We start from the raw sequence: 9063 nt of genomic DNA on the forward strand, positions 1-9063 counted from the left end.
GGGTCCCCCGTCAGTGTGACACCCTCTCCAAACCGGGTCCCCCGTCAGTGTGACACCCTCTCCAAACCGGGTCCCCCGTCAGTGTGACACCCTCTCCAAACCGGGTCCCCCGTCAGTGTGACACCCTCTCCAAACCGGGTCCCCGGTCAGTGTGACACCCTCTCCAAACCGGATCCCCCGACGGTGTGACACCCTCTCCAAACCGGGTCCCCCGACGGTGTGACACCCTCTCCAAACCGGGTCCCCCGACGGTGTGACACCCTCTCCAAACCGGGTCCCCCGACAGTGTGACACCCTCTCCAAACCGGGTCCCCCGACGGTGTGACACCCTCTCCAAACCGGGTCCCCCGTCAGTGTGACACCCTCTCCAAACCGGGTGTGACACCCTCTCCAAACCGGGTCCCCCGACGGTGTGACACCCTCTCCAAACCGGATCCCCCGTCAGTGTGACACCCTCTCCAAACCGGATCCCCCGTCAGTGTGACACCCTCTCCAAACCAGGTCCCCCGACGGTGTGACACCCTCTCCAAACCGGGTCCCCCGTCAGTGTGACACCCTCTCCAAACCGGGTCCCCCGTCAGTGTGACACCCTCTCCAAACCGGGTCCCCCGTCAGTGTGACACCCTCTCCAAACCGGGTCCCCCGTCAGTGTGACACCCTCTCCAAACCGGGTCCCCGGACGGTGTGACACCCTCTCCAAACCGGGTCCACCGACGGTGTGACACCCTCTCCAAACCGGATCCCCCGACAGTGTGACACCCTCTCCAAACCGGATCCCCCGTCAGTGTGACACCCTCTCCAAACCGGGTCCGCCGACGGTGTGACACCTTCTCCAAACCGGGTCCCCCGTCAGTGTGACCCCCTCTCCAAACCGGATCACCCGTCAGTGTGACACCCTCTCCAAACCGGGTCCCCCGTCAGTGTGACACCCTCTCCAAACCGGATCCCCCGACAGTGTGACACCCTCTCCAAACCGGGTCCCCCGTCAGTGTGACACCCTCTCCAAACCGGGTCCCCCGTCAGTGTGACACCCTCTCCAAACCGGGTCCCCCGTCAGTGTGACACCCTCTCCAAACCGGATCCCCCGACAGTGTGACACCCTCTCCAAACCGGGTCCCCCGACGGTGTGACACCCTCTCCAAACCGGATCCCCCGACAGTGTGACACCCTCTCCAAACCGGATCCCCCGTCAGTGTGACACCCTCTCCAAACCGGGTCCCCCGACAGTGTGACACCCTCTCCAAACCGGGTCCCCCGTCAGTGTGACACCCTCAACAAACCGGGTCCCCCGACGGTGTGACACCCTCTCCAAACCGGATCCCCCGACAGTGTGACACCCTCTCCAAACCGGGTCCCCCGTCAGTGTGACACCCTCTCCTAACCGGGTCCCCCGTCAGTGTGACACCCTCTCCAAACCAGATCCCCCGACAGTGTGACACCCTCTCCAAACCGGGTCCCCCGACTGTGTGACACCCTCTCCAAACCGGATCCCCCGTCAGTGTGACAACCTCTCAAAACCGGATCCCCCGTCAGTGTGACACCCTCTCCAAACCGGATCCCCCGTCAGTGTGACACCCTCTCCAAACCGGGTCCCCCGACAGTGTGACACCCTCTCCAAACCGGGTCCCCCGTCAGTGTGACACCCTCTCCAAACCGGGTCCCCCGTCAGTGTGACACCCTCTCCAAACCGGGTCCCCCGTCAGTGTGACACCCTCTCCAAACCGGGTCCCCCGTCAGTGTGACACCCTCTCCAAACCGGATCCCCCGTCAGTGTGACACCCTCTCCAAACCGGATCCCCCGTCAGTGTGACACCCTCTCCAAACGGAATCCCCCGACGGTGTGACACCCTCTCCAAACCGGGTCCCCCGTCAGTGTGACACCCTCTCCAAACCGGGTCCCCCGTCAGTGTGACACCCTCTCCAAACCGGATCCCCCGACGGTGTGACACCCTCTCCAAACCGGGTCCCCCGTCAGTGTGACACCCTCTCCAAACCGGGTCTCCCGTCAGTGTGACACCCTCTCCAAACCGGATCCCCCGTCAGTGTGACACCCTATCCAAACCGGGTCCCCAGTCAGTGTGACACCCTCTCCAAACCAAGTCCCCCGTCGGTGTGACACCCTCTCCAAACCGGATCCCCCGTCAGTGTGACACCCTCTCCAAACAGGGTCCCCCGTCAGTGTGACACCCTCTCCAAACCGGATCCCCCGTCAGTGTGACACCCTCTCCAAACCGGATCCCCCGTCAGTGTGACACCCTCTCCAAACCTGATCCCCCGACGGTGTGACACCCTCTCCAAACCGGATCCCCCGTCAGTGTGACACCCTCTCCAAACCGGGTGTGACACCCTCTCCAAACCGGGTGTGACACCCTCTCCAAACCGGGTGTGACACCCTCTCCAAACCGGGTGTGACACCCTCTCCAAACCGGGTCCCCCGTCAGTGTGACACCCTCTCCAAACCGGGTCCCCCGTCAGTGTGACACCCTCTCCAAACCGGATCCCCCGTCAGTGTGACACCCTCTCCAAACCGGGTCCCCCGTCAGTGTGACACCCTCTCCAAACCGGATCCCCCGTCAGTGTGACACCCTCTCCAAACCGGATCCCCCGTCAGTGTGACACCCTCTCCAAACCGGATCCACCGACAGTGCGACACCATCTCCAAACCGGGTCCCCCGTCAGTGTGACACCCTCTCCAAACCGGATCCCCCGTCAGTGTGACACCCTCTCCAAACCGGGTCCCCCGTCAGTGTGACACCCTCTCCAAACCGGATCCCCCGACAGTGTGACACCCTCTCCAAACCGGGTCCCCCGTCAGTGTGACACCCTCTCCAAACCGGGTCCCCCGTCAGTGTGACACCCTCTCCAAACCGGGTCCCCCGTCAGTGTGACACCCTCTCCAAACCGGATCCCCCGACAGTGTGACACCCTCTCCAAACCGGGTCCCCCGACGGTGTGACACCCTCTCCAAACCGGATCCCCCGACAGTGTGACACCCTCTCCAAACCGGATCCCCCGTCAGTGTGACACCCTCTCCAAACCGGGTCCCCCGACAGTGTGACACCCTCTCCAAACCGGGTCCCCCGTCAGTGTGACACCCTCTCCAAACCGGGTCCCCCGACAGTGTGACACCCTCTCCAAACCGGATCCCCCGACAGTGTGACACCCTCTCCAAACCGGGTCCCCCGTCAGTGTGACACCCTCTCCTAACCGGGTCCCCCGTCAGTGTGACACCCTCTCCAAACCGGATCCCCCGACAGTGTGACACCCTCTCCAAACCGGGTCCCCCGACTGTGTGACACCCTCTCCAAACCGGATCCCCCGTCAGTGTGACACCCTCTCCAAACCGGATCCCCCGTCAGTGTGACACCCTCTCCAAACCGTGTCCCCCGTCAGTGTGACACCCTCTCCAAACCGGGTCCCCCGTCAGTGTGACACCCTCTACAAACCGGATCCCCCGACGGTGTGACACCCTCTCCAAACCGGGTCCCCCGACAGTGTGACACCCTCTCCAAACCGGGTCCCCCGTCAGTGTGACACCCTCTCCAAACCGGGTCCCCCGACAGTGTGACACCCTCTCCAAACCGGGTCCCCCGACGGTGTGACACCCTCTCCAAACCGGATCCCCCGTCAGTGTGACACCCTCTCCAAACCGGATCCCCCGTCAGTGTGACACCCTCTCCAAACCAGGTCCCCCGACGGTGTGACACCCTCTCCAAACCGGGTCCCCCGTCAGTGTGACACCCTCTCCAAACCGGGTCCCCCGTCAGTGTGACACCCTCTCCAAACCGGGTCCCCCGTCAGTGTGACACCCTCTCCAAACCGGGTCCCCCGTCAGTGTGACACCCTCTCCAAACCGGGTCCCCCGTCAGTGTGACACCCTCTCCAAACCGGGTCCCCCGTCAGTGTGACACCCTCTCCAAACCGGGTCCCCCGTCAGTGTGACACCCTCTCCAAACCGGGTCCCCGGACGGTGTGACACCCTCTCCAAACCGGGTCCCCCGACGGTGTGACACCTTCTCCAATCCGGATCCCCCGACAGTGTGACACCCTCTCCAAACCGGATCCCCCGTCAGTGTGACACCCTCTCCAAACCGGGTCCGCCGACGGTGTGACACCTTCACCAAACCGGGTCCCCCGTCAGTGTGACACCCTCTCCTAACCGGGTCCCCCGTCAGTGTGACACCCTCTCCAAACCGGGTCCCCCGTCAGTGTGACACCCTCTCCAAACCGGGTCCCCCGTCAGTGTGACACCCTCTCCAAACCGGGTCCCCCGTCAGTGTGACACCCTCTCCAAACCGGATCCCCCGTCAGTGTGACACCCTCTCCAAACCGGATCCCCCGTCAGTGTGACACCCTCTCCAAACCGGATCCCCCGACGGTGTGACACCCTCTCCAAACCGGGTCCCCCGTCAGTGTGACACCCTCTCCAAACCGGGTCCCCCGTCAGTGTGACACCCTCTCCAAACCGGATCCCCCGACGGTGTGACACCCTCTCCAAACCGGGTCCCCCGTCAGTGTGACACCCTCTCCAAACCGGGTCCCCCGTCAGTGTGACACCCTCTCCAAACCGGGTCCCCCGTCAGTGTGACACCCTATCCAAACCGGGTCCCCAGTCAGTGTGACACCCTCTCCAAACAAAGTCCCCCGTCGGTGTGACACCCTCTCCAAACCGGATCCCCCGTCAGTGTGACACCCTCTCCAAACCGGGTCCCCCGTCAGTGTGACACCCTCTCCAAACCGGATCCCCCGACAGTGTGACACCCTCTCCAAACCGGGTCCCCCGACGGTGTGACACCCTCTCCAAACCGGGTCCCCCGACGGTGTGACACCCTCTCCAAACCGGGTCCCCCGACAGTGTGACACCCTCTCCAAACCGGGTCCCCCGTCAGTGTGACACCCTCTCCAAACCGGATCCCCCGTCAGTGTGACACCCTCTCCAAACCGGATCCCCCGTCAGTGTGACACCCTCTCCAAACCGGGTCCCCCGTCAGTGTGACACCCTCTCCAAACCGGATCCCCCGTCAGTGTGACACCCTCTCCAAACCGGATCCCCCGTCAGTGTGACACCCTCTCCAAACCAGGTCCCCCGTCAGTGTGACACCCTCTCCAAACCGGATCCCCCGACAGTGTGACACCCTCTCCAAACCGGGTCCCCCGTCAGTGTGACACCCTCTCCAAACCGGATCCCCCGTCAGTGTGACACCCTCTCCAAACCGGGTCCCCCGTCAGTGTGACACCCTCTCCAAACCGGATCCCCCGACAGTGTGACACCCTCTCCAAACCGGGTCCCCCGTCAGTGTGACACCCTCTCCAAACCGGGTCCCCCGTCAGTGTGACACCCTCTCCAAACCGGATCCCCCGACGGTGTGACACCCTCTCCAAACCGGGTCCCCCGACGGTGTGACACCCTCTCCAAACCGGATCCCCCGACAGTGTGACACCCTCTCCAAACCGGGTCCCCCGTCAGTGTGACACCCTCTCCAAACCGGGTCCCCCGACAGTGTGACACCCTCTCCAAACCGGATCCCCCGACAGTGTGACACCCTCTCCAAACCGGGTCCCCCGTCAGTGTGACACCCTCTCCTAACCGGGTCCCCCGTCAGTGTGACACCCTCTCCAAACCAGGTCCCCCGTCAGTGTGACACCCTCTCCAAACCGGGTCCCCCGTCAGTGTGACACCCTCTCCAAACCGGGTCCCCCGTCAGTGTGACACCCTCTCCAAACCGGATCCCCCGTCAGTGTGACACCCTCTCCAAACCGGATCCCCCGTCAGTGTGACACCCTCTCCAAACCGGATCCCCCGACGGTGTGACACCCTCTCCAAACCGGGTCCCCCGTCAGTGTGACACCCTCTCCAAACCGGGTCCCCCGTCAGTGTGACACCCTCTCCAAACCGGATCCCCCGACGGTGTGACACCCTCTCCAAACCGGGTCCCCCGTCAGTGTGACACCCTCTCCAAACCGGGTCCCCCGTCAGTGTGACACCCTCTCCAAACCGGGTCCCCCGTCAGTGTGACACCCTATCCAAACCGGGTCCCCAGTCAGTGTGACACCCTCTCCAAACAAAGTCCCCCGTCGGTGTGACACCCTCTCCAAACCGGATCCCCCGTCAGTGTGACACCCTCTCCAAACCGGGTCCCCCGTCAGTGTGACACCCTCTCCAAACCGGATCCCCCGTCAGTGTGACACCCTCTCCAAACCGGATCCCCCGTCAGTGTGACACCCTCTCCAAACCGGATCCCCCGTCAGTGTGACACCCTCCCCAAACCTGATCCCCCGACGGTGTGACACCCTCTCCAAACCGGATCCCCCGTCAGTGTGACACCCTCTCCAAACCGGGTGTGACACCCTCTCCAAACCGGGTGTGACACCCTCTCCAAACCGGGTGTGACACCCTCTCCAAACCGGGTGTGACACCCTCTCCAAACCGGGTCCCCCGTCAGTGTGACACCCTCTCCAAACCGGATCCCCCGACAGTGTGACACCCTCTCCAAACCGGGTCCCCCGACTGTGTGACACCCTCTCCAAACCGGATCCCCCGTCAGTGTGACAACCTCTCCAAACCGGATCCCCCGTCAGTGTGACACCCTCTCCAAACCGGATCCCCCGTCAGTGTGACACCCTCTCCAAACCGGGTCCCCCGACAGTGTGACACCCTCTCCAAACCGGGTCCCCCGTCAGTGTGACACCCTCTCCAAACCGGGTCCCCCGTCAGTGTGACACCCTCTCCAAACCGGGTCCCCCGTCAGTGTGACACCCTCTCCAAACCGGATCCCCCGTTAGTGTGACACCCTCTCCAAACCGGATCCCCCGACAGTGTGACACCCTCTCCAAACCGGATCCCCCGTCAGTGTGACACCCTCTCCAAACCGGATCCCCCGACGGTGTGACACCCTCTCCAAACCAGATCCCCCGACGATGTGACACCCTCTCCAAACCGGATCCCCCGTCCGTGTGACACCCTCTCCAAACCGTGTCCCCCGTCAGTGTGACACCCTCTCCAAACCGGGTCCCCCGTCAGTGTGACACCCTCTTCAAACCGGATCCCCCGACGGTGTGACACCCTCTCCAAACCGGGTCCCCCGACAGTGTGACACCCTCTCCAAACCGGGTCCCCCGTCAGTGTGACACCCTCTCCAAACCGGGTCCCCCGACAGTGTGACACCCTCTCCAAACCGGGTCCCCCGACGGTGTGACACCCTCTCCAAACCGGGTCCCCCGTCAGTGTGACACCCTCTCCAAACCGGGTCCCCCGTCAGTGTGACACCCTCTCCAAACCGGGTCCCCGGTCAGTGTGACACCCTCTCCAAACCGGATCCCCAAACGGTGTGACACCCTCTCCAAACCGGGTCCCCCGACGGTGTGACACCCTCTCCAAACCGGGTCCCCCGACGGTGTGACACCCTCTCCAAACCGGGTCCCCCGACAGTGTGACACCCTCCCCAAACCTGATCCCCCGACGGTGTGACACCCTCTCCAAACCGGATCCCCCGTCAGTGTGACACCCTCTCCAAACCGGGTGTGACACCCTCTCCAAACCGGGTGTGACACCCTCTCCAAACCGGGTGTGACACCCTCTCCAAACCGGGTGTGACACCCTCTCCAAACCGGGTCCCCCGTCAGTGTGACACCCTCTCCAAACCGGATCCCCCGACAGTGTGACACCCTCTCCAAACCGGGTCCCCCGACTGTGTGACACCCTCTCCAAACCGGATCCCCCGTCAGTGTGACAACCTCTCCAAACCGGATCCCCCGTCAGTGTGACACCCTCTCCAAACCGGATCCCCCGTCAGTGTGACACCCTCTCCAAACCGGGTCCCCCGACAGTGTGACACCCTCTCCAAACCGGGTCCCCCGTCAGTGTGACACCCTCTCCAAACCGGGTCCCCCGTCAGTGTGACACCCTCTCCAAACCGGGTCCCCCGTCAGTGTGACACCCTCTCCAAACCGGATCCCCCGTTAGTGTGACACCCTCTCCAAACCGGATCCCCCGACAGTGTGACACCCTCTCCAAACCGGATCCCCCGTCAGTGTGACACCCTCTCCAAACCGGATCCCCCGACGGTGTGACACCCTCTCCAAACCAGATCCCCCGACGATGTGACACCCTCTCCAAACCGGATCCCCCGTCCGTGTGACACCCTCTCCAAACCGTGTCCCCCGTCAGTGTGACACCCTCTCCAAACCGGGTCCCCCGTCAGTGTGACACCCTCTTCAAACCGGATCCCCCGACGGTGTGACACCCTCTCCAAACCGGGTCCCCCGACAGTGTGACACCCTCTCCAAACCGGGTCCCCCGTCAGTGTGACACCCTCTCCAAACCGGGTCCCCCGACAGTGTGACACCCTCTCCAAACCGGGTCCCCCGACGGTGTGACACCCTCTCCAAACCGGGTCCCCCGTCAGTGTGACACCCTCTCCAAACCGGGTCCCCCGTCAGTGTGACACCCTCTCCAAACCGGGTCCCCGGTCAGTGTGACACCCTCTCCAAACCGGATCCCCAAACGGTGTGACACCCTCTCCAAACCGGGTCCCCCGACGGTGTGACACCCTCTCCAAACCGGGTCCCCCGACGGTGTGACACCCTCTCCAAACCGGGTCCCCCGACGGTGTGACACCCTCTCCAAACCGGGTCCCCCGTCAGTGTGACACCCTCTCCTAACCGGGTGTGACACCCTCTCCAAACCGGGTCCCCCGACGGTGTGACACCCTCTCCAAACCGGGTGTGACACCCTCTCCAAACCGGGTCCCCCGACGGTGTGACACCCTCTCCAAACCGGGTCCCCCGTCAGTGTGACACCCTCTCCAAACCGGATCCCCCGTCAGTGTGACACCCTCTCCAAACCGGGTCCCCCGACAGTGTGACACCCTCTCCAAACCGGGTCCCCCGTCAGTGTGACACCCTCTCCAAACCGGGTCCCCCGACAGTGTGACACCCTCTCCAAACCGGGTCCCCCGTCAGTGTGACACCCTCTCCAAACCGGGTCCCCCGTCAGTGTGACACCCTCTCCAAACCGGATCCCCCGACGGTGTGACACCCTCTCCAAACCGGGTCCCCCGACGG

The sequence above is a fragment of the Hypanus sabinus genome, unplaced genomic scaffold (assembly GCF_030144855.1).
Source record: "Hypanus sabinus isolate sHypSab1 unplaced genomic scaffold, sHypSab1.hap1 scaffold_515, whole genome shotgun sequence".
Lineage (NCBI taxonomy): Eukaryota > Metazoa > Chordata > Chondrichthyes > Myliobatiformes > Dasyatidae > Hypanus > Hypanus sabinus.